The sequence below is a fragment of the Prionailurus bengalensis genome, chromosome A1 (assembly GCF_016509475.1).
Source record: "Prionailurus bengalensis isolate Pbe53 chromosome A1, Fcat_Pben_1.1_paternal_pri, whole genome shotgun sequence".
Taxonomy (NCBI): Eukaryota; Metazoa; Chordata; class Mammalia; order Carnivora; family Felidae; genus Prionailurus; species Prionailurus bengalensis.
This window is the reverse complement of record NC_057343.1, coordinates 107,165,092-107,191,349: the sequence shown is the minus strand read 5'-3', so window position 1 is coordinate 107,191,349 and position 26,258 is coordinate 107,165,092.

Here is a 26,258-nt window from a genome sequence, read left to right as displayed (position 1 = left end):
AACAATAGCAAATCCTAGTCATGCACTTGATTCTATTAAAGCTTTAGGTGGTGGGTGTAGACTGCTGGCTTTCATTTGCATGAGGCCACATTTTATGACCTTGCTCTACACACACGCAGTTAAAAAGACGAATCAGCCAACAATAATCTTTCCTAGTAGCTAGTCTCATGAAAATGGTGCTATGAACCTACCTTATTAGGATTTTATTTCCTTGCCTCAAAGGGTAAAAATTCCTTCAGCTCCATGTATGATTGTCTTCATAGAAGATTTTAACGCAGAGAAAATCATGTAGGAATCTGAAAATTCTTCTTAGATGTAAAAGGTGGTGTTAAGGACAAATTCCAGGCTCTTCCCCTCACGGGACAAGCAAAGTGTTACCAGGAGCCTGTACTGTGGCACCTTCCCTAGTTTACTGATAGGACTGGTCGATATACAACTCAACAAAAATATACTTGGCACCCATGGCAGGTCTTGGGCAGATTATATAAATGGATGTGAAACAGATACAATTAACATTTTTCACCATCTATCATGTGCCACGAACTGTGTTGCATGCCTGTAACAGCCATTACTTAAATTATCTCACTCATCTTCACAAGCACTCAGGAATGCTGTTAGCAGTGTCTTTCCAGAGATGAATAAACACTTTTAGACCATGAAGTCATTTTCCCAGGACTCAGTTTAAATCCTAGGGTTTAAATTCGGTTTATGTTGCTCCAAAGCCCATTGCATTTGTGTCATGTCATGTGGACATTTATAAGGTAAGGAAATAAATACAATTAAATGCAAGTGTATGTGTACATACATAAATTTATGCATATTTATGCACATGGACATACACTTATGCATTTATATGAAGAGCTATAGGCGATCAGAGGATGTAAGAACTGGGAATCTGGGCCTACCAGCACTACATGGGGGAAAATTAGTTGAAAAATAAATTATCCAACTGAAAATCAATTAATATTATACACCATATTAAGGGAATAAGACAAAAACATTTGACAATCTAGTATTTATGATAAAAACTCTTAACGATAACTGAGGAATCAAACAAAACTTCCTAAAACTTGTAAAAGGAATTCAGTAAAACCTACAGCTGTCATCGAATTAATTGTAAAATATTGACAGCATTAAGATTGGAAACAAAACATAGATGTCCATTCTCACCACTTCTAATCAATATTATACTAGAGAGTAGTGTCATTATAATTAGGCAAGAAAAAGAAAAGGCAGCTACATTGGAAAGGAAAAAAATCAAATGGTCTTTACAGACATCATCTTATATATAGAAAACTCTGAGAAATTCATATATACACAAAAAATAAAAACCTCGAGACCTATCATCAGATTAAATGAAATCAGTAAGATCCAAGGTTTTAAGAGTAATATTAAAAATACAAAAATATACAAAGGATACAAATACATAAAAATAAACTGTATTTCCACCAACTAGTATTTGTATTTTATTTTCTCATAATCTCAAAATGATATTAAAATGACAATTCTATTCACAGTACCATCAAAGAAGATCAAAATATTTAGTAATAAATTCAATAAAGGAAGAGTGAAACCTGTACAGTGAAAACTACAAGACATTTTTGGAAGAAATTTTAAAAAGATTTAAATAAACGGAGATATATTGCATGTTCACGAATCAAACAAAATAGTAAATAGAGCATGACTGAACACTCACTGTAATCACTATCATTCAATATTCTACTGAAGATCCTTGTCACACACACACACACACACACACACACACACAGAAACACACACACAAATGCACAGAGTAGACTTTGCTTCCAAATTATATAATCAAATCAAATACTCTAGAGGTTACATGAAAAAAATTATTAGAGGGGTGCCTGGGTGGCTCAGTTGGTTAAGCATCCGACTTCGGCTCATGTCATGATCTTGTGGTTCAAGCCCCGTACCAGGCTATGTTCTGACAGCTCAGAGCCTGGAGACTTCTTCAGATTCTGTGTCTCCCTATTGCTCTGCCCCTCCTCTGCTAACGTTCTGTCTCTCTCTCTCTCTCTCTCTCATAAATAAACATGAAAAAATATATATATTAGAACCAACATTGCTAGGCACAAAACACAGACAAACACGTAAGTACAGACTCCTTCCAACCTGTCTGAAATGAAAAAAAGTAAAGGCAGACATGTTAAAGAATTTTGGGATTGATTTCAATACAATTAAAATAAAAGTTAGAAAGGTTTAATGGAGAGAATTGTAAAACTTTATTAAAGGCATTTAAGAAGATGAAGTAACAGATTACACCTTGTTGAAAGAGAGGAACACTAAAGATATCAATTCTCCCTAAACAAATCTATATGACAACTGCAGTTCTGATCAAAACATCAAAAAGATTTTACAAGGAAAAAACTTTCTAAAATTCATATAAAAAAAAAAAGAGAAAGGGGCACCTGGGTGGCTCAGTCGGTTAAGCGTCTGACTTCAACTCAGGTCATGATCTCATGGTTTTTGAGTTTGAGCCCCACGTCGGACTCTGTGCTGACAGCTTGGAGCCTGGAGCCTGATTTGGATTCTGTGTCTCCCTCTCCTTCCCTCCCTCCCTCTCTTTCTCAAAAATAAATAAACAGTAAAAAAAATTTTTTTTAAAGAGAAAAAAACAGAACCTCCTGATGTCAAGATTAACTATAAAGCTGTAGTAATTTTTTCAACAATGTTGTATTGAAGCAGGCATAAACTAATCATGCTGTTATATGTACTACAGACTTCAAAAATACATCCAAGAATATATGGTGAACTCAATTGAAGAAGAAATGTTACTTTATGTCAGCTGGGAAAGGAATAAATGGAGTTGACTTTCCCTTTGGCTAAGTTGAAGTGTCTAGCTTACACACAGAATTCAAATTGAGTAAACACCTACATATGAGAGACAACAAATTTTAGAAGAGAATATGAAAAAAATCTCATAGTAGGGATAAGTTTTTATTTTATTTTTATTTATTTATTTTTGAGACAGAGAGAGAGCATGCACATGCGTGCAAACGGGGGAGGGGCAGACAGAGAGAGGGGGTAGAGAGAGAGAGAGAGAGAGAGAGAGAGAGAGAGGGAGAAAGAGAGACGATCCCAATCATACTCCACACTGTCAGTGCAGAGCTCAGTGCAGGGCTTGAAGTCAGAAACCATGATATCATGACCTTAGCTAAAGTCGGATGCTTCAACAACTGAGTCACCCAGGTGCCCCAGGCTGTTTTTAAAAATAACATATACATGGGGCACCTGGATGGCTCAGTTGGGTGAGTGTCCAACTCTTGATTTTGGCTCAAGTCATGATCCCAAGGTCCTGGGATTTAGCCCCACATCTGGCTCCACTCTAAAAGTGGAGACTGCTTAGGATTCTCCCTTTCTCTTTCTCCCTTTGCCCTTGTCTCTTGCTTTCTCTTTCTCTCCCTCCTTCCCTCAAATAGAAATTTAAAAAATAATACACATACACACACACATACACAAAGCTATAAAAGGAGATCAATAAATTTCACTACACCAATATCAAAAATTTATGTATGTCTAATGAAGCAATACTGGAAGACAGGCAACAACTTAGAATATGTAAAATAAAAACCAACCAACCAACTAGGAAAATACAAACAACCAATACCAAAATGGTCCAAGGATTTAGAATACTAATCTCAATCTAGACTTCCAGAAAGCAAGAAAAAAAAATTGACATTTTTTTAACATCACTGTTATTCAAGGAAAGTCTACTAACTGAAATTAACTACTAATTGAAAGTCTACTAACAATTCAGTACCATGTAACATCACTGGCAAAAACTAAAGCCTGACATCATCAAATACTGTTTAAAATAGTCAGCTAAAAGTTGGTGATAAAAAAAGAATTGGTCTAGACTCCTTGACATGTAACTTGCCACCATATGAGAAAACATGAAATTTAAGTGACTTATGACAGAAAATCCATCCTGTTCAAGTTTAAAGAAAAAAGGGAATTTACCAACAGAAATTAAAAAACCAAAGAATATATTCAGAATTTAGGATGTTTAGACACAGACATACTATCAGTATCAAATAACAAAAAGAAGAGAACTCACCCTTTTACTCTGCCTTCTTAGTAGTGTTTTTCAATGCATTGGCTCATTCTCAGGACATGGTCTTTCCCCAAGTGGCAGGAACTTTACTGACCCTTGTAGCAAACAATGGGCAGCTATTTCCAAGCAGCTTACATACAAGTTCTGTAGTATACTCTAAGGCAAGGGACTAGGTAGGGTCAACAAATTTTCTCAATTGGCTGAGGACTTTCCAGGTTTTAGCACTGAAAGTCTTGCATATCTAGGAACCCACTCAAACCAAAATGATTTCCTCAGGACTGTCCCAGTTTTAAAACCGAAAGCCCCATGTCCCAGAAGCCCTTGTTCTCAGATGGCGAATGGAGGCTGTTGTTGCCTACGAGATGGGGGCATGTGATTACAGCTCTCGCAAAGTGAGGATGAATGCAGAGTTTATTCCAGAAAAATTTGATGAGAAGACACAATGTCAACGTCTATAGGGGATTTGGGTTGCCTGAGTTGTGGTATTCAGCCAACCCAATTGGGCTGCATATGCAAGAATTACAACAGAAAAACAGGCACAAAAGCTTTTGAAGAAAAGTGAAGCTTTCAGGAATTTTATTCTCTTCTCTACTAGAGCATCACCCTTAACTAACATATATACGTTAGCTGTGTATTTTCTTGTCTCTTCCGGTTTACTTGTTACTTAAGAAAATCGCTTAACGATATCCTGGAGTGAGTTTGCTTTAAAATTTTTCTATTGTAAATTCCAGGGTCCTACTTACACCGTGGTGCATATGAATGCCTGGCCCTATTTTCTGTTCTGGCTTCACTGTCCATTTCTCTCTCGGTGACTGTTTTTCATTAAACTTAAAAAGGTCAGGGAAAGCAAAATCTTACTGTTTACCTTAATAGACATGGTTGTCACTGCTGCAATCTTAAACTAACTCAGCTTCTAAGAAAAATCAGTTTGCCTGCCTGGTTTCTTTGACCTACATCTGTCTTCTTCTGCCTGGGGTAAAGCCCAGTACAAAACGTGTGGGGCTTCAAACGTGATGAGCTCCTCTTCTTCCCACACTATCAGCCTGATAACAAAGAATGGCTCATGGTCTGCAAGAACTCATTTTACCAGACATTAAGGAAAAAAAATTAGAGGTCAGAGATACCAATGAAGAAATCAAAGAGCTGTTTGTAGAGCTGTAAAATAGACAGAGGATTTGCACATGTCTACAACCAGTTGGATTTGGTAAACACTGAAAGCATAATTTTATTTACATTTATTCTCAGTCATGAGAATGCCTTGGCCACTAAAAGCGTAGAAAACCTCATTAAATAAAACTAAATTGCTTTTCATTAAAATTCATTTCTAAGAACCACAGGTAAATTTTATTTGTTTCAAGGTTGAGAAGTTAATCCTCTTTTGATTGTTAGTGCTAACTCTAAAGTCTCATTGGATATCAGGTACACCACATCAAGCAGTCATAATTTGGACATGGATTTAATTGATAAAAAAGCGAGTTTAAAAAAGAAAAAATTGAAAATTTATTGAAATAAATACCGTCTGCTCAGGAGTTAGCCCTGAGTAATAGAAAACTAAACTGCAGTTTGAATTGATTACAAACTTTATGTGAGCCACTGTAGTCATGTAATTGTCAGAAATACACCATCTAAGTAGACTGTATCAGGACAAATACACACTTTTTCGTAGAGATTTTTATATCCTTTACTTCACCTAGAAATCATCTGCTCTGTGGAAAGCAGAATGATAGGCTCCCCATCAAAGATGTCTACACCCCAATTCTTGGAATCAGTGAGTATGTTCCCTTACACAGCACTTCCTTACACAGGACTTTGCAAATGTGATTTAAGTTAAAGAATTTGAGATTATCATGAATTATCTGTGTGAATTCCATAAAATCACGTGAGTCCTTCAGAGTGGGAGCCCTTCTTGGCTATAACCAGGGACATATGACCATAGAATAAGGGTGACAGAGACGCAGTATTTCTGGCCTTGAAGAGGAGAAAGGGGCCATAAGCCAAGGAACCTAAGCAGCCTCTAGAAGCTGGCAAATACAAGCTGGCTCTCCCCAAAAGCCTCCATAAGGAGCACATTCCTGCTCATCCCTTGATCTAAGTCCAGGGAGACTCATATTGGACTTGCTGACCTTCTGATTTATGTGAAGCCACAAAGTTTGTGATAATCTCTTGTTAGACCAATAGAAAGCTAATATAGCTCTTAATAAATCATTATCATGAGACCTAGAAAATTACCAATTTTTATGACATAGTTTCTTTTTTCTTTTCGTAAAATAGCCAACCTTACTAGAATAGTGTTACCATAGTATAAAAAACAAGCCTGTGACTTATCCAGGTTTCCACAGTCATTACGTTTAAAACTGAGCTCCCTCATTTCATCTACAAGGCTTTGCAACGTTAAAACTTCACTGTTGAAAATAACCTAATCTTTAATTCACATTCCTATATGTTATTCACATAATTATATACATATATATATATTCATACATAATTCTCAATAATTTATGTTTAAAACTCCCTAATATTTCCTGTCACATGAAACAAATGACTTAGTCAAATATTATCTTAAGATTCTACCAGTGGAGCCAAAATCTTTCTGAAAGACAGGCAGGTACAGCTTATACAAACAGATCATCATTCAAAAGAAATGTAATAAAGGAAGACATGTATCTAATCAAATCCCAATGACGATGTATAATCTAAACATATTGATGGGCTTTGGTAAACAGTTATTTTAGTCACTCCACTGAACAACATAATTACTGATTTTTAGCCAGGAGGAAAGCAACCACCTTCAAAAGGAAAGGAAAGCTTGGAAATGCATTTCATCCTCCAGTACACAAAGTCCTTCTTGCTCCGGATGGTCTCCACTTCCATGAGCACAGACAAGATTAGGTAATTTTTTTAAATGTTTATTTCTTTATTTTTGAGAGAGAAAGAGAGAGAGAGTGAAAGAGAGAGAGAGAGAGTATAAGCAGGGGAAGGGCAAAGAGAGAGAGGGAGACAAAGAATCCAAAGCAGGCCCCAGGCTTGGAGCTGTCAGCATAGAACCTGACCCAAGGCTCAAACCCATGAACTGGGAGATCATGACCTGAGCCGAAGTTGGACGCTTAACTGAGTGAGCCACCCAGGCGCCCCTTAGGTACATTTATTTATTTATGTATTTAGGCCCTTCCTTTTCATTTTTGAAAGGTCAGTGCTGTGTCTCTATCAAGAGTGAGAGATGGAATTCTTAACTCAATTTGAGTATTTGGATGAAATTACAGTTTCCTAAGGAAAACATCCTATCTTCCCTGTATACACACTTATTTATACCAAGGATACAAACTTTTTCTTGTTTTTAGATTCATTTCGTATTTTCAGTCTCAGCAAAAAACTTTAATTGAACAACAGTTTTATAATAAGCAGTAATTTTATCCTAACACTAAGAGACTTCTCAAACAGTTGTTCCTTTGGTATAAGACTAAACGAGAGTATAGGGAATATAAACAATAATACTGTAATAACTTTGGTGAGTAGACTTATTATAGGGATCATTTCATAATGTATAAAAATATCTAATCACTATGATGTGTACCTGAAACAGCATGTTTTATGTCAGTTATACTCCAATTAAAATGAATGAATCTCATTAGGAAATTTGGTTCCCAGAAATTATGTGATTAACAGACTAGCCATTTGGGGGGCACGTAGGTGAACACCAACTCTTGATTTAGGCTTGGGTCTTGATCTCATAGTTTGTGAGATCGAGCCCTGAGTCAGGTTCTGTGCTGAGCATGAAGCCTGCCTAGAATTCTATCTGTCCCTCCTGTACTCTAGCATGCACATGGGCTCTCTCTCTCTCTCTCTAAGAAATAAACTTTTTTTTTTTTAAAGAGAGACTAGCCATTTTGAACTTGGCACAGAAGTTTATGAGGAAAATCATAAGACCATTTTAAGATCAGTGGGTTTCCACTAAGATACAAACTTTAAATGATGTTCAGGAAAAAGAAAGTTAAAAGCTGCCAGTTTTATGTTTTTGCAATGAGAACAAAATTACAAAGAAAGTATCTTTAAGACTATCCTTCCAACTCTTAAACTACAAGACACCAAAAGAAATTCTGGAGAAAATACAAAATCTTGATGGCTTATGTTTTGTTTTTTGTTTTTTTTTCAAATAAAAATACAGAAAAGTTTTTCAAAAACCTGTTGTAACATTGCTTGGAAAGTGGAAGTTCTGTTGTTATTGTTGCTCTCCTTATCTTTTTGAAGAAATTACTTGACAAATTACTTTTCAACATAGAATATTTAATAGATGATTTTGGTGACTTACCTGGATGTGTTGGGCCAATGCACCCATTTTCAAGCTGCTGTAATTGTTGCCTGCTAACTCCTGTGATTTGACTTTGGCCTGTGTGATTACTCCCTCAGGCATGGATCCCAGCGAGGAACTATCTGACAATGGGGAAACATTAGGCACTCCTGTCTCAAAGAGAGTAGCTGTGAGGCCATTCTTACACTGAAACTCCCTGTGGTATTTAGTCAAGGCCAGGCTTCAGGTGAAATGCAGTCTTTGCCTAGCTTCTTCCCCAGTCTTACTGAGCTTTGCTCACTCCCTCACAGATTTCTCAACAACGTTCCCTCAATAAGTGCCTGTTCTTAACAGTCCCCATCTCAAGCTCAGCTTCCAGAGAAACAAACCCAAAACATGAAGAAAGTAATGAAATGGAAAATGAAGAAGAGAGATGTGGAAGATGGAAGGCCAGGAGATCAAGAAAGACAGACTAGAGGATAAATAACCAAAGAAATAAAAGGAATTTTCCTGGGTTGAAAAATGTCTTCAATTCTCTCAGATCCAAAGGATTCAGCAAATGATAGGAATATCCAAAATCCACTGTCATCATGTAAGATTACTTGGAGATTCTAATCACTAAATGAACTAAGAAAAGTTGATAGTACCAATTAGAAAAAAATAACACCATTATTTATAGATGATTTGAATATAAACCTAAAAAATGTAAGAACTGAAGTAGTAAATTATTGAAACTAATAAGAATTCTAAAAAATGGTCAAACTGTGTAGTCAACCAAAAGCATTAATAGCTTTCCTTCATAGTTACAATGACTATTTAGAAAACATAGTGAGGAGAAAATTCCATTCACAGGACCAACAGAAATTATCAAGTTCCTAGGAATAAAACCAATAAAAATGAACTGGATACATTTTTCTAAGAATTTATAAGGCTTTGCTAAAGGACCAAAAACAAGATCTATATAAACAAATCAAGGTTCCTAAAGAAGGATATGGATGTCAAATCTTTCCCAATTAAGATACAAATATATTGGGGCACCTGGGTGGCTCAGTCGGTTGGGCGTCTGACTTCAGCTCAGGTCATAATCTCACGGTCTGTGAGTTCGAGCCCCGCTTCAGGCTCTGTGCTGACAGCTCAGAGCCTGGAGCCTGTTTCAGATTCTGTGTCTCCCTCTCTCTCTCTGACCCACCCCTGTTCATGCTCTCTCTCTGTCTCAAAAATAAATAAACGTTAAAAAAATTTTTAAAAAAAAGATACAAATATAATGTACTACAAATATGACTGCCAAACTTAGTTGGGGGGCAGTTTTGTGGTGTGTATACAGTCAAGAAATTAAAAAATCAGGTTCATCTGGACAAATAAATTCTTGTTCTATTTAATTAAAGATATATTTTTTGCACAAGAGAATTAAAATTTTAAGAACTGCATTAGAGAACCAAATTTCAGTTTTATTAAAGTTGTCTGGACTGCATATGGGGAGGGCAACCAGAAAAATTTTCACTGAAATTTGAAAGTGAAAGGGAACTATGAGCATTCACAGTAGAACAACAGATGTTAACAGGACTGACTTGGGCAAACCAAGACCCCAGTCAATCTATTTATGGGCCATATCTTATTAAACAACAACTTAGTATCAAGAACCTTAATAGAGGCGTTACTTATCTCAGTAATAATTCAAAGTTTGCCCTTAAAATCAAAGCCCAACTAAGTTTTTTAAAACTCATTCCAGCCATCTTATAGGAACAAATATCACTACTCTGTAAATATAAAGTATTAAATTATTTAGATAATTTACCAGTTCACTACCCCTATGGGATAACATACTTAGAGATATAAATTTACTACCTATTCCTCTTCCCAAATCACTCAGTTTATAATGCATAATACTAATGCTTTAATTAAAGAGGTGCCTGGGTGGCTCAGTTGGTTAAGCATCCAACTTTGGCTCAGGTCATAATCTTGTGGTTCACTGTTCGAGCCCTGTGTGAGGCTCTGTGCTGACAGCTCAGAGCCTGGAGACTGCTTGGGATTCTGTGTCTCCCTCTGTCTCTATTCCCCCCCTGCTCGGGCTCTCTCTCGCTCTCTCTCTCAAAATAAATAAGCATTTAAAATACATACATGCATAAATACATAAATACACACACACATATTTTGGGGCACCCGGGTGGCTCAGTCAGTTAAGCATCTGACTTCAGCTCAGATCATGATTTCACAGTTTGTGAGTTTAAGCCCCACACACTGGGGTCTGTGCTGACAGTTTAGAGACTGGAGCCTGCTTGGGATTCTGTGTCTGCTCTCTCTTTGCCCCTCCCCCACTAGTGCTTGTGTGCACGCTCTCTCTCTCCCCCTCCCTCCATTCCTCCCTCCCTCCCTCCCTTCCTCTATCTCTCTCTTTTAAATAAAATATAAAAATACTTAAAACTTGTATGATAACTGAGTAAACAAGTTATTTCAACAATGGCTGTGTTTGGCCAGGTGGGGGCACTGTCTATAAGGCTGTCTTAATATGTATACAATTATTCCTAAATTGCATCTGAATTAATAGTAACTGGTACAACTTACCCTAGTTCATCTGTACAGGAAATTCACACAGGGGCTCTGAAGCTCTTGAATTATGGGCTTAGCAGCATTAACAGGGCAAGTTTTATTGAGTACTTTAAAAATTCTTTTCAAGGTTTTCCCCGTAAAAGTAACTACTAAATTTTATCTTCTCTTATTTAAAGGAAAAACAATTCTTTTCCAGGTTTTCATCTTATTATTTCAATAATGTTATCAAAGTTTAAAATGTATAAAATTTATCTGCAATTGAAACAGAGAATCATGATGAAAGAAATTGAAAGAGCAATATGGCCACAGAGCTTGAGCATTTCCTTCACAACCTCAATGACTTTCTTTTTTCTAATTTTTGAAGGCTGGTATTTTTCAACCTTGGATACTACTTGCTACTAAAGAGGCTGACAGTAAGAAGAAACTTTGGATCACTTGACAAGAATCTTATAATTAAAATATGAAAAAGAAAACAAATACCACTTTACCAGTATAAATTTAAATTATATATTCTGGGCTGAAAGAATGTTGTAGTTACTCCAACTTTCTGTTTAACTAATGGTATCTTTTGAGACATCAATAGAGCCCATAATTACATATTCCTGACAATTTCAGTCAGTCAAATATACTAAAACTTTTTTTTAACATTTATTTCTTTTTGAGAGAGAGACAGAGAGACACAGCATGAGTGGGAGAGTAGCAGAGACAGATGGAGACACAGAATCCAAAGCAGGTTCCAGGCTCTGCACTGTCAGCACAGAGCCCAACACGGGGTTCAGACTCACAAACCTTGTGATCATGACCTGAGCTGAAGTCAGATGCTTAACCAACTGAGCCACACAGGCGCCCCAAATATAGTAAAACCTTTAACAGTCACTACTCTGAATAATCTTTGCATAATAAAATAGGAGTAGAAACAGCAATTTAGTTTCAGTATGCACTCAACTCTGAATTTATCCAGTAAAAGTTGTATTAGTTCCCTATTGCTGCTGTAACAAATTACCACAAACACAGGGGCTTAACTCAACACACATTCATTATCATATGTTTCTGCAAGTCAGAAATCCAAAAACGGTCTAAAAATAAAGGTATCAACAGGGCTATATTCCTTCCAGAAAATCTAGGACACATCTTTCCTTGAATTTTGCAGTTTGTAGAGACTGTCCACATTCTTTGGTTCCTGTCCTCATATCACTCCAACCTTTGTTTCTGTAATCACATCTCTAACTTTTCAATTTCCTTCTCATAAAGACCTTTGCATATGGGTAAATACACTTCAGTCATCTGAATACACAGTAATCATTCCTTAAGATCCTTACCCTAATGACTGTAAAATCTCTTTTACCATATAAAGTGACATCATCACAGATTCTGGGATTAGGATGTAGGTCTTCTGGCTGCCATTATTCAGCCTACCACAATGCCATGTGAAAATACAACGGCTATTTTAGCTTGTATCTCAACATTTGCTCTTTTCTTCTCAAGAAGAAATGGCCAAAATGGGGGAGAAGTGTTGCCGGGAGGGGAGAGAAGGACAAAACTCAACTCAATGTTCTGATTAATAGAGTACCTAGACCTCTTAAATCCGGCAAGGAAAAAGCTACACCTATCAGTAAATATGAGTGTAAAAACAACACAGGTGTGATAAAACCCTTCTCCAGATTCCCATCTTCTAAGACAGAATGTTTCCATTATAAATTCTTAGAATCTTGACTTTGCTGTATAGAACTAAATTAATCTAAGGTATTTATCTGCTGGTTTTCCGGGGACATAACAACATCTATAAAAAATATACATTATCCTGAGTATTGAAAGTAAAATAACACCTAAAACTACACACACGCAAAATGTTTTCCTGAGAAAAGTACTTTGCCTATGTTACCTCAAGTATGTTGGTAAGATTCAAAGTCCTTACGCCCTGCATCACAAGAGATCCCCAAAATATCAACTGTAATTTCAATATTGTGCAGGTATTGAATGGCAGAGATAGAAACATAGCCAAGGCTCTAGGATCCTGCTGTGTGACCACTGAGGGAGAGGAAGGGTATGAGAGAGGGAACATTCCAAGGGCAGGGTGTTTTAGGAGCCAACAGGGTAGCAATGGGCCAGCTATGGTTTTTATACATTGTCTGTGAAATTACAAGATAACAAACCAGACAGACAGGACACAGCCTATCCAAGCACATCTCTAGCTGCTGAGTGAGGAGAAAAAATAACCCCAGGGGTCAAAGAACATAAATGCTCAAGTCTGACAAACATTTATTCCTCTTATAGCAGCATTACATGCTGAAAATCTATGTGGATGAATAAACCATTCTCAAAAACTAGGAAACAGCACACATTTCACCCAAACCTAACATGGTCTTTCATATCCTTAGGGAACACGTCTCCCATAAATTTATGTCAGTGACTCGGCTTTTGTGGTCTTTTTTCATTGAGGTTGTCTTTCCTAAATAGGGCCATCAGTGGGAACTCCAGAAGTCCCCAAACAGTCTCCATCCCCTGGAGATTAATACCATATTAATAAACTCTCAGAGTATCCTAGTTATTTAACCCATTCTTTCAAGCTCCCTATTAATATGTGCCTCAATAAATCAACACTCCCATTTTTCCTATTTGCCCCCCTTTTTCCAGTCTCTGCCTCTGCCCATGCCATTCTCGGTAACTGCAATGACAGACTCATCTCCTTTTCCCACCCAGGTTAGAGATTACCTTCAGCTTTAGGTCTTTTTAGACAAGAATAGACAGTGGTTAATAGGCAGATCCTGGAGTCAAACTCAGTTTGACATCTGGATTAACTATTTGCTAGTTATGGGCAAATTAACCTTCCTATACTTCAGTTTCCTCCTCTGCTATGATTAAGAACTTAACCTACCACAGGATTACTGTGAGGATTAAATATAGATCTATGGGAAGCACTAGATCACTGACTAATGCATCGTAAATTCTCAATAGGAGTCAGCTGTCACGTTTCCAAAGTAAAACCAATCACTTGCCCCTCTGACTCCACCTGCACTTTGTTCTTCACCAGTCTTCCCACTTTGAATTAGTTATTAACATACAAATCTGATCTGTGTGGTCGATTGTGTTTTCTCTGAGGATAAAAGCCTGCCTCATATTCTATATTCTATAACCCTTTCGTATTCTAATAATTGCAAACCTAGCATCTACTGACCACCCAATATGTGCCAGAAATTATGTGTACTTTTCATATTCATCGTCTAATTTTCCTAACAACCTATGTGTCAAGTATTAACAGCTATCCCCACTTTACGGATGAAAAGGTAGGTTATTAGAGATTCTGAGTCCAAATCCCATGTTTTTTTGATGAACTTTATTTTTGCAGATATAAACATTGCACAGGGAGTTTAAGCTCCCTTTCTACCACTTTAGGACCAATTTCTGAACTTGATCTTTATAATTCCATAGGTTTTTATAAATTTTTTTTCTTTTCAAATTTTTATTTAAATTCCAGTTAGTTAACATCCAGTACAACATTGGCTTCAGGAGCACAATTCAGTGATTCATCACTTATACAACACTCAGTGCTAATCCCCTATTAACCACTATGTCCTTCAATCTCCTAGTTGCTCTAGCATAAATGCACTGTATGATGCACTGAATGACACATGGAATGACCATAATCTTTACCGTAAAGATTTCTATACAATCTGCTGTGTTGTAGGGACGTTAGACAAGCACTATTGATCTTGGTGAACCAGGTTTGACAGGATTAACTGGAGGCGTGCTAGAAATGCAGAACAATCTTGGGCCTAGAGGCACGGAATCACTATCCTTAATTTAGTAAAATCTCCAATTTAAAAATCATTTTTGCAGAGGCCATGAGCCAATAGTTCTCCACTTCTTAAGTGTAGAATAAATGAAAATTGCTTAGACTTAGGGAGATTTTCTTTCTAAATGTAAATGTTAGGAGATCAAGGAGTAAACTATCGAAGCAAAGCATAAGAGTACTTTTTTTGAGAAGTTACTTTTAAATGATAGAGTATCAATGATCTATGAAACCTCAATTAGGAAAAGGGTCTTATTTCCTCAGCATATGGAAGACTATAGTTCATTCTAGAATATAAGCTTCCTGCCAGCAGAGTCTGCCATATTTATTGCTGTATTTTCAAAGCATAGGGCTATATACTATAGCCCCGCACATAGTAGGAACACAACAGACCTAGGCTGAATGAATAAACATATGTTTTCAAGATTCTCAGATGGGGGCACCCAGGTGGCTCAGTCGGTTGAACGAGCAACTTCAGCTCACGTCATGATTACAAGGTTTGTGAGTTTGAACCCCACGTTGGACTCTGTGCTGACAGCTCAGAGCCTGGAGCCTGCTTTTTCTGTGTCTCCCTCTCTCTGCCCCTCCCCCACTCATGCTCTGTCTCTCTCTGTCTCAGAAATAAACATTAAAAAAAATTTAAGATTCTTAGAGCAATTTGAGTATCCTCCAAAGAGTAGGATTGAGACACCCAATTTCTAGAGTTCTAACTGGTTCAAACTTTCAAGGTATAATTTGTCTACATGTCCTAACAGAGAAGTTTTCTACCTTAAGGAGGACTCAAGGAGATGAAGAGAGCACAATGTTATTACTTTAGTATGTCTTACATAGTGGGGCAACTGGGTGACTCTGTAGGTTAAGCATCCAACTCAGGCTCAGGTCTTGATCTCAAGGTTTGTGAGTTCAAGCCCCACGTTGGGCTCTGTGCTTACAGCTTGCAGTCTGCTTGGGATTCTCTCTCTTTCTCTCCCCACTCCCTCAAAAACAATAAATATGAAAAAAAAAGTATGCTTCATATCTTAAAAAAATGTTTATTATGTCTTACATGGGGCTCAATTATAAATTACTCAAAGGAAAGAAAAACATCACCTTTTCTCAATGGTTAGGTATCAATTCCATTTTCACGCTTTAGAAAACTCTTGGGCACAATAAACACGGATTTTTGTTCTCTGAACGTTTTCCCAGGAGTTTAGCTTGGGTCAAAATGATTGATTTGGCACTATTTCTAGACACCAGCAAATAGCTCTTAACCCAGACCCACCAACAGAGTCAGTCAGAACCTGAGCTCAGTTAGTGTAAAAAGAACAGCTGCTTCCATTCCAGCATCTTACAATGAAGTCTGGCACTAGGTCGTATCTTTCTCAATGAAGCCTCCAGACCCAAATAAGATCCTGACAAAGCAGTCTAATTAGCCCTAAAGTTTACAGTTAAACATCACAAATGTAGAGACCAAAGGATTGTCTTATCAATTATATACGTGATAACCAAGGTTTCTCATTACCCCTGAGTACTGATAGTATCTGATTTATTTACCAATTTCACTCTTAGAAGGCTTTTACAAAGTTCACTGAAGTTCAACTATTAGGCTTTCACCATCAATGACATTCTCAAATGTTAGAATAAAAAGACTTTATTTCTATTATAAGTAAAAATTTTGAAAGCTTTTAGCTAAAAAACTGAATAAAAGGACTACTTCTATTATTGTCTCACAAAGCCATCTATATTCAATATATACATATCGTCATTTGACAAGAGCAAAATTTTTTATATACTTTTTTTTAAACACAATTTTATTTCTTTGTAAGGAAGATAGTACTAAGATTTTTTTTGTTTTGTTTTACCATCAGGACAGAAGCGCAATGTAGAAGGAAAAAAAAAAAGAAATTTTCTAAGAATTTAATGATAGCAAAGCACTTAAACAGGGGCATTGTTCTTCACAGATGTTCTTGGCAGTGTCCTCCCTGGGCCTGCTTCTGAACGTCATCTGCTTACCTCCCTCATAATTCTCGTGGGTAAACCCAGGGCAGTAATTCCTATGACAAGGAAAAGTGGAAATATCCGCAGAGGAATGAAGCGGTATTTCAATCTACCAAGCAAAATAATTCCAAAGGGTTGATGGATGAGAGGTCAAAAATGTCAAATGCTCCAAAAATTAAATAGTTCACTCATAAATCACTCAACGCAAGGAAGACCAAAAATAATAAGTGCTTGTCCTAACAGTCACCAGAAAGGGCGGACATATTCCAGCCATAGTGACAACATGGCTGTTTGCATACGCTCGAACAGTGGCATGTTTGGGAACATAGGTAGGACAAAGAATAGAAAGGGCCAACTTAAAGGGGGGAGCTCTATAACATATTTTCAAAGAATCATAAGGAGAACTGCTCATGCTTACAGAAAAACAGAACAAACCAAGAAGCCAGAACTGTGCCTTTCAACAGAGAGATCCCGGAAATACCTGTAAAACTATAAAAGCACTAAGAGCATGGGAGTCAATTTTAGTTCAACTAGACAAAGCAATTCCAAGAGAATGAGGGTCAGATAGGTCTGTTCTACCGGTGAGGTACACACCAAGAAACAAAAGACACTAAACAGGTTCAAGGTCAACAGTTAGGTAGCACATTAATCATACAAATATGAGTTACTATGTACAGATACCTAAAGCTGCCTGAGATTACTTACCTACAATAGCAAAATGTCACACAAATGACCTTTGCCTATTCTTTTTTTTTTTACCTAGTATTTTGAAACTTAAAATAACATGGTTACTAGTATATCTCTCTACAAATTTGACTCTGTGTATTATGTATACATTTGGTTTGTTCATTTTCCCTGCAAATCAAAGCATGCTTTATATATACATAGGCACTATATGGAACTGTCTCTTTTTGCTGAAAATATATTTCAGATCTTTATTAGGACATAAATATCTGCCTCATTTTTAATGGACTGGATATTAATTACATTGATTGGATGTCCCATTATTTATGCAACTAGTCATTAATATTAATTTTTTTTCCTCTTTCTAATTAAAAAAATGCAGTGAGGGCACTCTTGATCTCAGGGTTGTAAGCTCAAGTTCCACGTTGGGCATGGAGCCTACTTTAAAAAAAATACAGTGACTCTATTTATAGGGTTATATCTGTACATGTACATGAATAGATCTATAAGGTAATTTGGCAAATATTGAATTGCTGTTCAAAAAGCCATCTTTCTTCCAAATTTTGATGGACATCAAATGGTCTTTTAAGGACATCAATCTGTCTTTTGCAAACAGTTTTTAATCTACCGCCAAACCTGTTTGAGAATGCGTTTATACACCCCCATTGTATTTGAGCTGTGATGCGTCTAATAGGTAAAATGGTATTTCCATTTTTTCTTTCAATTTTTCTTTCAAAATTATAAATAAGATTAACATCTATTCGTATTTTAAGTGCCATCTGCATTTCTTTAAATGTGAATTTGGATTGTTTCTGCTTCACTCATTTGTCAATGCCCATTATATTTCATATTTCATCCAATCTAGACATCATTAATTGCAACAAAAAAAAATTTCTATTAAATTTTGAAAAAGTGCTTTTTTTTATCACCTATAATTTCTAATTTGAACGTATTAAATCATTCTTTTAGGTAAGTAGACAGGTATTTTTGTCCAGTTTCACTGTCATATTGGTACACAAGACATTAGGCAAAACAGATTTCTCCGATTCACAATGTCTGACCGTTCAGAATCACTTTATGGAATACTGAGTCATCCATGTTCATGGTCTTCCCTCACACTGGGTCCTCTGTAGAATCAAGAGTACTGGCATTGAAACATTTCCTTTTTTTTTTTTTTTAATTTTTAATTTAAATTCTAGATAGTTAACATATAGCGTAATATTGGTTTCGGGAGTAGAATCCAGTGATTTATCACGTACGCATTAAAGCAACTCTTAAAAACCATCCCTGGGGCCAGGGCTGTGCACATCAACTCACCGGGGCTGGGCAGCTCTTGACTCCAGCCGCAGGAATGTTGCTTAACAAGTCTGATACTCCACCTACCTTCCCCTGTGTGTCCTAGCCTTGTTGTTTCCTACAGTGAGGCCATTTTAGGAAACTTCCACACATCCCGTCCTGTTCCAGAGATGTGGAAATGTGGGGAAAATGTGAATTCTTATTAAGAAAACTCTCAGTAAGGAAACTAGCCTTGCATTAGGGGATGTAAGTCTTAGTTTGGTACTTTTATTTTAACTGATATTTTTTTATCATTCAAAGTATTTACCTTTTCATGTAGTTATCTTTTTTCAATCAAGTATGCACTTTGTGTCTAGAGGTTCCTCACACCAATATTATAGAAAAAGTCACCAGTATTTTCCAATGAAGAGTTTTGCTTTGTTTTTTAACTTTTAAGATCTTTTAAACTTTGGAAAATAATAGGATTTGGGGTGTGTGTATGTTGTGTGTTTAGTAGGACATTAGAAATAAATTTCTAGCTTTCTTTCCCCCCACCGCCCCAAATAACTACCCAGGATTTCCATCATCATCATATACTCTATTTCTACATTTTTGTTGGTTTACAGTGTAACATCCTCTTCTATACCTTGATCTTTATTTTCACGTACTGTGACAAAATTGTCTGTAGTCCAACTTTATGAAATACTACAAATCTTGCAAAGCTAGTGGACTTTCACTTCTCCCTGTAAGTTTTCTGCATTTTACTTCAGTGCTTATTTCTCTGCATTTTCTAATCAGTTTAAGAGGAAAAAATCATTATCCTTGTCACAATACTGAATATGCATAATTTAGAATATTGTAATTTCTACAAGACCAATTTACTGTCTAAGAACAATAAACTCATTCTATTTACTCAAATCTTGTTCTATGTTTTAAAGCGTTCCCTTAATTAAGTCCTATTAATTTACAGTATTTAATTTTTACGTCAGTACTTTGTTATTTTATTGGGGTTGTGAATATGACCTTTTTCTTTAAGTTCACTTATTTATTTCTTGAGAAAGATATAGTGCAAGTGTGAGAGGGACAGAGAGAGAGGGAGAGTCAGTGACAGAGAATCCCAACCAGGCTCTGCACTGTCAGCACAGAGCCTGATGTGGGACTCAACTCACAAAAGCGTAAGATCATGACCTGAGCCTAAATCAACAATCGTACGTTTAACTGACTGAGCCACCCAGGTGTCCCAAAGTGATCTTTCTTTTAACACAGTCTCTAACCACTTGCAATTAATACATAAAGAAGCTGTTGATTTTATAACCAGATTGATTACTCCCATTTTTCTTATTTCTAATTTTTTCAGTCTATTATTTCAAGTTTTCCAAGAATACATTTTCTATCAAAATGATTAAAAAAAACCCTGCAAAGTAACATTAACATTTTTTACTTGTTTTTGAGAGACAGAGAGAGAGAGAGAGAGAGAGAGAGAGAGAGCGTGCGCATGAGCAAGGAGGGGCAGAGAGAGAGGGAGACAGAATCTGAAGCAGGCTCTAGGCTCCAGGCTCCGAGCTGTCAGCATTTAACTGACGGAACCACCTAGGCATCCCTGAACTTTAAAATTTTTAAAGCTCTTTGAACATTTGCTGAATATCATTTGCTGATATGTCTACAACAATATTACATAATATTAAAGGTAATGGGCACTTTGATGAAAAACCTTCAACTAGTTCACCCTTGAGAATGATAGTGGAATTTGCACAGTTACAATTTTTACCAAATTAAGAAAGAATCCACCTCTGCTTATGGTATAAAATTACATGAAACACATGGCACTTTCTATTCTCAAAGGATTCCAGGGCCCACCCATGTCCCCAGATTTGCATGTTTCAAATAAATGTCTCTTGATTAGGTCCTGCAAGTCTTGAGGGACACGGTGTCCAAGGTACATCAAAACTTACAGAATGCTTAGTATGTTCCTTAATTTGGCAAACATTTCACACTGCTTGGCTGTTACTGTGTATAGTTAGTATATTATTTTGGTTGTCTACTAGTATCATGGATGATGGGGTTTACTTTTTTTTTTCAGTCATTTTAATTGAGGTTACAAATGGAGTAAAGTAGAAACACCTTAACTTTGCATCTTCAACTCCAATTATTCAACTTTATGTTTACTAAAATAATTTAGTGCTTTTTTAATTTTTCTCATGAGAGAGTTTAAGATTTTTTGAAACATTAAGAAAAGCTTTTTCAACTTTTCCACGATTGTCTACCAGAAAATTCTTAAGTGACTTTTAAATGTCTAATTTTAATTTCTTGTTAGGATGTTCAAAACTTTCTGTCCTTAGGACAAGACTGAATGGAGCTCTATACAAAGACACATAGAGATTACAGATAATTTTTCACTAAAACTGAAATGTAATGTCACACCAAGCTTGAAACCACGAAAATATCTAGGTGCCAGCAATAAAGAGAACTCAAAGTGAGAAAGTTAACTGGAGCTAATATGGGAGGGTCCATGGGAATAGTGGCCACACCACCTGTGAACATACAGGAAATTGGGACTCACACCCATGTGGGAAAGGTTACTGGAATTGATTCACCTTCACAGAAGTAAGTATCACCGAGTGTTACCTTTTTAGTAGTACTGAGACTTAAAAGCTCAGCCAACAGGAAAGTTTTGCAAAAATTTTCATACGAAGTTAAATGGGATTTCTGTTGCCCCAGAATTGACAACTTGGATTCACAGATGAAAACACAGGCCTTTAGCATCCTTTAATCTAAAAAGAACCATCAATGTCTGGCACTGGAAACCTCTCCTACAGGCTTAATAATTGCCAGAACTAGCCCTACTTAATTAACCACCACCCCTAACTAAATATAATTAAGCCACAAAGCAGAGTAATTCTTGGGATTTGGGTTGAAGTCATCAGCACTGTGGGGCAGTGATGTAACCCAAATGTACCACTTGGTACTTCCCTTTCCCATGGGGAGAGTGTAAGCTTACTAAGATCTACCTTTTTTCCAGGTAAGAGTAAATGAACGTAGCTAAATCAAGTAAGTAAAACAAGAAATAGGAAATATTAGAAAGTTATCAAATACGAATCAGTTATTTTTAATGACACAAAAATAATTACAAGGGGACTCCTGGTAAGCAAGGACAGGCAAAAATTGTGTCTACTGAACAATGAATGAAATTGAAAATACACAGACTATACTAAAAACCCTTGAGATCATGATGGTAACCCCCAAACCAAATGCTAATTCAATATCACCAGACAGAACATACACTTAATAAATACGGAAAGAATAATCAAATTAGTCTCCACTTTGTTATCCTTAAAACCTAATTTAGGTAAGGGTTATGAACAGATAAAACAGAAAAGATATTGACAGGACATTTAGTATTTCAACAGAGATTTCAAGCTGTCACTTGATTAATTGGCACATCACTAAATGCGGGACAGACAGCTCAATGCAACACATCAGTCGCAGGTGATTAAGAAGAGGAAGGAGAGCGGGACAGACCTCTACAACAAAGGATGCCTAAGGGAAATAATCAAATGTAATGTGTAGACCTTGTTTAGATCTTCATTCCAATCATCCAGAGAGCAAATTTTTTTTGAAAAATTTAACCAAGATTTGAGTATTGTATTATATGAAAATGTACATGAAAGTGTTAATTAGGTGTTCTAAAATTGTGGTTATGTAACAAAATAGATGTAGCTGTTAAAGATACATAAATACATTTCATAACGAAGGTCATTTTATTCACCTTTTCAAATTCCTAAAATGGCAAGCGGATTGCCTAACAAGACACAGCCAACCTCAAGGCTTAACTTTCAGAACTCTAACCTAAATACTGAAGTGAAACTATGTAATTACTGCAATAAAATTTAAGAACTAGGATAAATTCCATTTCTGACAATAAAATTGGCTAGTTTCCAGAATTAACCATTTCACCAAAATCACCAAGTACTACTTGCTGTAATATGGAAAAACATCTTCCTTGATACATGAATGTGTTAGCCTAAAAGCAAGAAATTCTCAGGGGAAGGAGGAAAAGGAAGAATGGAGGGAGAGAGGAAGGAAAGGAGAAAAAAAAAAAAAAAAAACAAAAAACAACTAAAGCAATAAAGAAAGAAATGCCCCCAAATCAGTGTGAAATGCCCAAACTGAAACACTGAGAAGAAAATCAGTGTGTGTGGTGGGAGAGGAATATACAACCACAGCATCTAATAATTGTGGCCAAGTATCAAATGGTCTAAGACACATGTACTTGAAGACTCAGACGGAAACCAAAAAAAAAAAAAAAAAAAAAAAAAAAAAAAAAAAAAACATTTTAAGAGAAAAGGCGAAAATTTTATTTTAAAAAGCCACCTATAGATCTAAAAGCCGAGGACAATAAAGTATTTTAAAAATTATATACAACCTATTGACATCAAAACAGAGAAAGAAAACCTTGCAGGCAGCCAAAAGAAAAACAATGAGAAAAAGTACTTTATAGAGGAACAAAGTTAAGAATTACGGCAGACTTGAGAATGCAAGCTGGTGCAGCCACTATGGAAAACAGTATGGAGGTTCCTCAAAAAACTAAAAATAGAACTATCCTACGACTCAGCAATTGCACTACTAGGCATCTTTCCAGAGGATACAGGTGTGCTGTTTCGAAGGGACACACGCACCCCCATGTCTATAGCAGCACTGTCAACAATAGCCAAAGTATGGAAAGAGCCCAAATGTCCATTGATACATGAACGGAATTAGCGAAATTAGTGAAATTAAGTGAAATTTAATTAAGTGAAATTAGTCAGAGAAAGACAAATACCATATAACTTCACTCATATGAGGACTTGAAGAGACAAAACAGATGAACATAAGGGAAAGGAAACAAAAATAATATGAAAACAGAGAGGGGGACAAAACAGAAGAGACTCATAAATATGGAGAACTGAGGGTTACTGGAGGGGCTTGGGGAGGGGGGATGGGCTAAATGGGTAAGGGGCACTAAGGAGTCTACTCCTGAAATCATTGTTGCACTATATGCTAACTAATCTGGATGTAAATTTTAAAATATAAAAAATAGGGGCGCCTGGGTGGCGCAGTCGGTTGGGCGTCCGACTTCAGCCAGGTCACGATCTCCTGGTCCGTGAGTTCGAGCCCCGCGTCAGGCTCTGGGCTGATGGTTCAGAGCCTGGAGCCTGTTTCCGATTCTGTGTCTCCCTCTCTCTCTGCCCCTCCCCCGTTCATGCTCTGTCTCTCTCTGTCCCAAAAATAAATAAACGTTGAAAAAAAAATTTTTTTTTAAATAATAAAATAAAATAAAATAAAAATTAATTAATTAATTAAAAAAATAACTATGGCAGACTTGTCCGAAAATAACTAAGACAAAAACTTAATTGAGCAGTCTTCACACCATGAAGGTATCTTTTCAATGAAATGGAAAGATAGGCTTTTCAGAAAGGCTAACAGAGAATACATTACTAGTAGAACTGGTATACCACAGGAAATGTTAGAACAAGTTCAAGAAAAAATGAACATGGCACCATACAGAAAATTTTTCTCTGGAAATGGTTAAAGTAAGGATAAATGTGAAATGTTTAAGTTCTCTGTAAGGTAATTCATGATGTACAGCAAAAACAGCAACAATATACTGTGGGTTAATACATGGAGAAGAATAGTACACAGTATCAAGTTAACACTAAAAATGTGAGAAAGGAGTTTGAAATATACTGTTGCAAAATCTTATACTACATACCAAGTACAATAATATTACCTGACGGTAAACTGGTTATTTAGAGATGTACATGGTAAGCCAGAAGGAACGCACATTTTTTCAAAATGAGGAAAGGGGTATAAATTGTAAGCCAATGGTGCAGGTAAAGTGAAAGTAAAAAAAAAAAAAAAAAAAAAAAAAGATCTATTACTAAAATGCAGCAGACAAAAAGACAAAATGATGGAACAACTATAAATTATTTAGCAAGATGGTAGCTTTTAACCATATAATTAATTACATGAAATGGGAATCATCCAAGTATATCACTTAAAAGAGATGGTCATATTGGATTTAAACATGACTCCAATATGGGAATGCTTTGTACAACCAACACCCATCAAGTACACAGAAATGCAAAGGCCATGGAAAATATACCGTACAAACACTAATCAAAAGAGAAATTTACTGACAATATTTATTTCAAAGAAACCAGGGATAAAGAGATCCATTACGTCATGATCAAAGTGTTCATTCAAAAAAAGAGCAATCCTAGGTCTAACAAGGGAGTTTCAAAACACTGAAACAAAAAATTAAGGAACTAGAAAGAGAAATAGACAAACCTGTAACTGCAACTAGAGATTTCAATACTCTCTCAACGATTTACAAAACAAGATCAAGTCACTAAGGACACAGAAGGCCTGCAAACTTAAGTTCCATTTACAAGACAACTCACCAAACAAGAGAATATGTATTATTTTCAAGTACATAGGCCTCTAAGGAGGAAGGGAGGAAACTCTATTAATCCTGGGAAATATCCAGGGTTCTCCATCTTTAGGGAGACACTGTCTCTAATTTCCAACACATATTTGTGGTTCAAAATAGCCTTTGCTCAGAGACTTCACTTGCGCAGGAATACAGGAAATACAGGGAGAGTTGTTTCCCCCATAAGAAGGAGCTATTAGCTATTTCAAAGAACCGAAATCACAGAATGTGTGTTCTATGTGGCACAGTTGAAATGGTGTTTAAAATTTATAGCATTAAAGGCTAATATATGAAAAAGAAAAAAATATGTCAAGTAAATTAAGTTTTCATCTGAAAAACCTAAACAAAGAAGAGTCAATAAACTTGAATCAGCAGAAAATAACAAAAATCAATAAAATAAAAAGAGAGAGAGAAAGAAAGAAATCAAGGCAACCAGCAGCTGAATCTTTGTAGACATAAATAAAATTGACAAATTTATTGATAGACAGGGTGGAGGTGGGGGAACCACCAGAGAAATCAGCAATAATAGAGCAAACATTTTTGTGGCTCCTAAAGACACTTAAAAAAAAATTCAAAAGACCAATTTTTGCCCCCAAAGTTATGAAACAACAAGTTAATAGATAAATCCCTTAATAAACACAACCTGTGGAAGTTTATATAATAAGAAATGAACTATTTGTATAGTTCTCTAGCAACGAGAGGAATTTATGGTTGCTTACAGGCAAAACAATTTCAGTGCCCAGATTGCTTCACTAATGAATTCTACCAAAGCATTAAAAAATACCAATTTCACACAAACTCTTCAAAAAATCATTTTACAAAAATAAAACCTGTAAAAGATATAAAAATACAATTTAACATAAATGAAAAAAAAAACTAAACTAAAATGCTGTATTAGAAATTTTGATCCAGCAAAATAGAAAAAAGAACACCTCATGACCTAGAGTGATTTATCCTGGGACCCTAAGAGTCGTTTAATATTCAAACTACGGCCAAAAGAATTCCTTGTATCAGCAGACCAAAGAAAATCCGCATGTTCATCTCAACAGATGCAGAAAAAGTATTGCTAAAAATTAACATCCATTCATCGTAAAAACTTGGCAAATTAAGAACAGAAGGAAAGTTGCTTAACCTGATAAAGAACATCTGCACA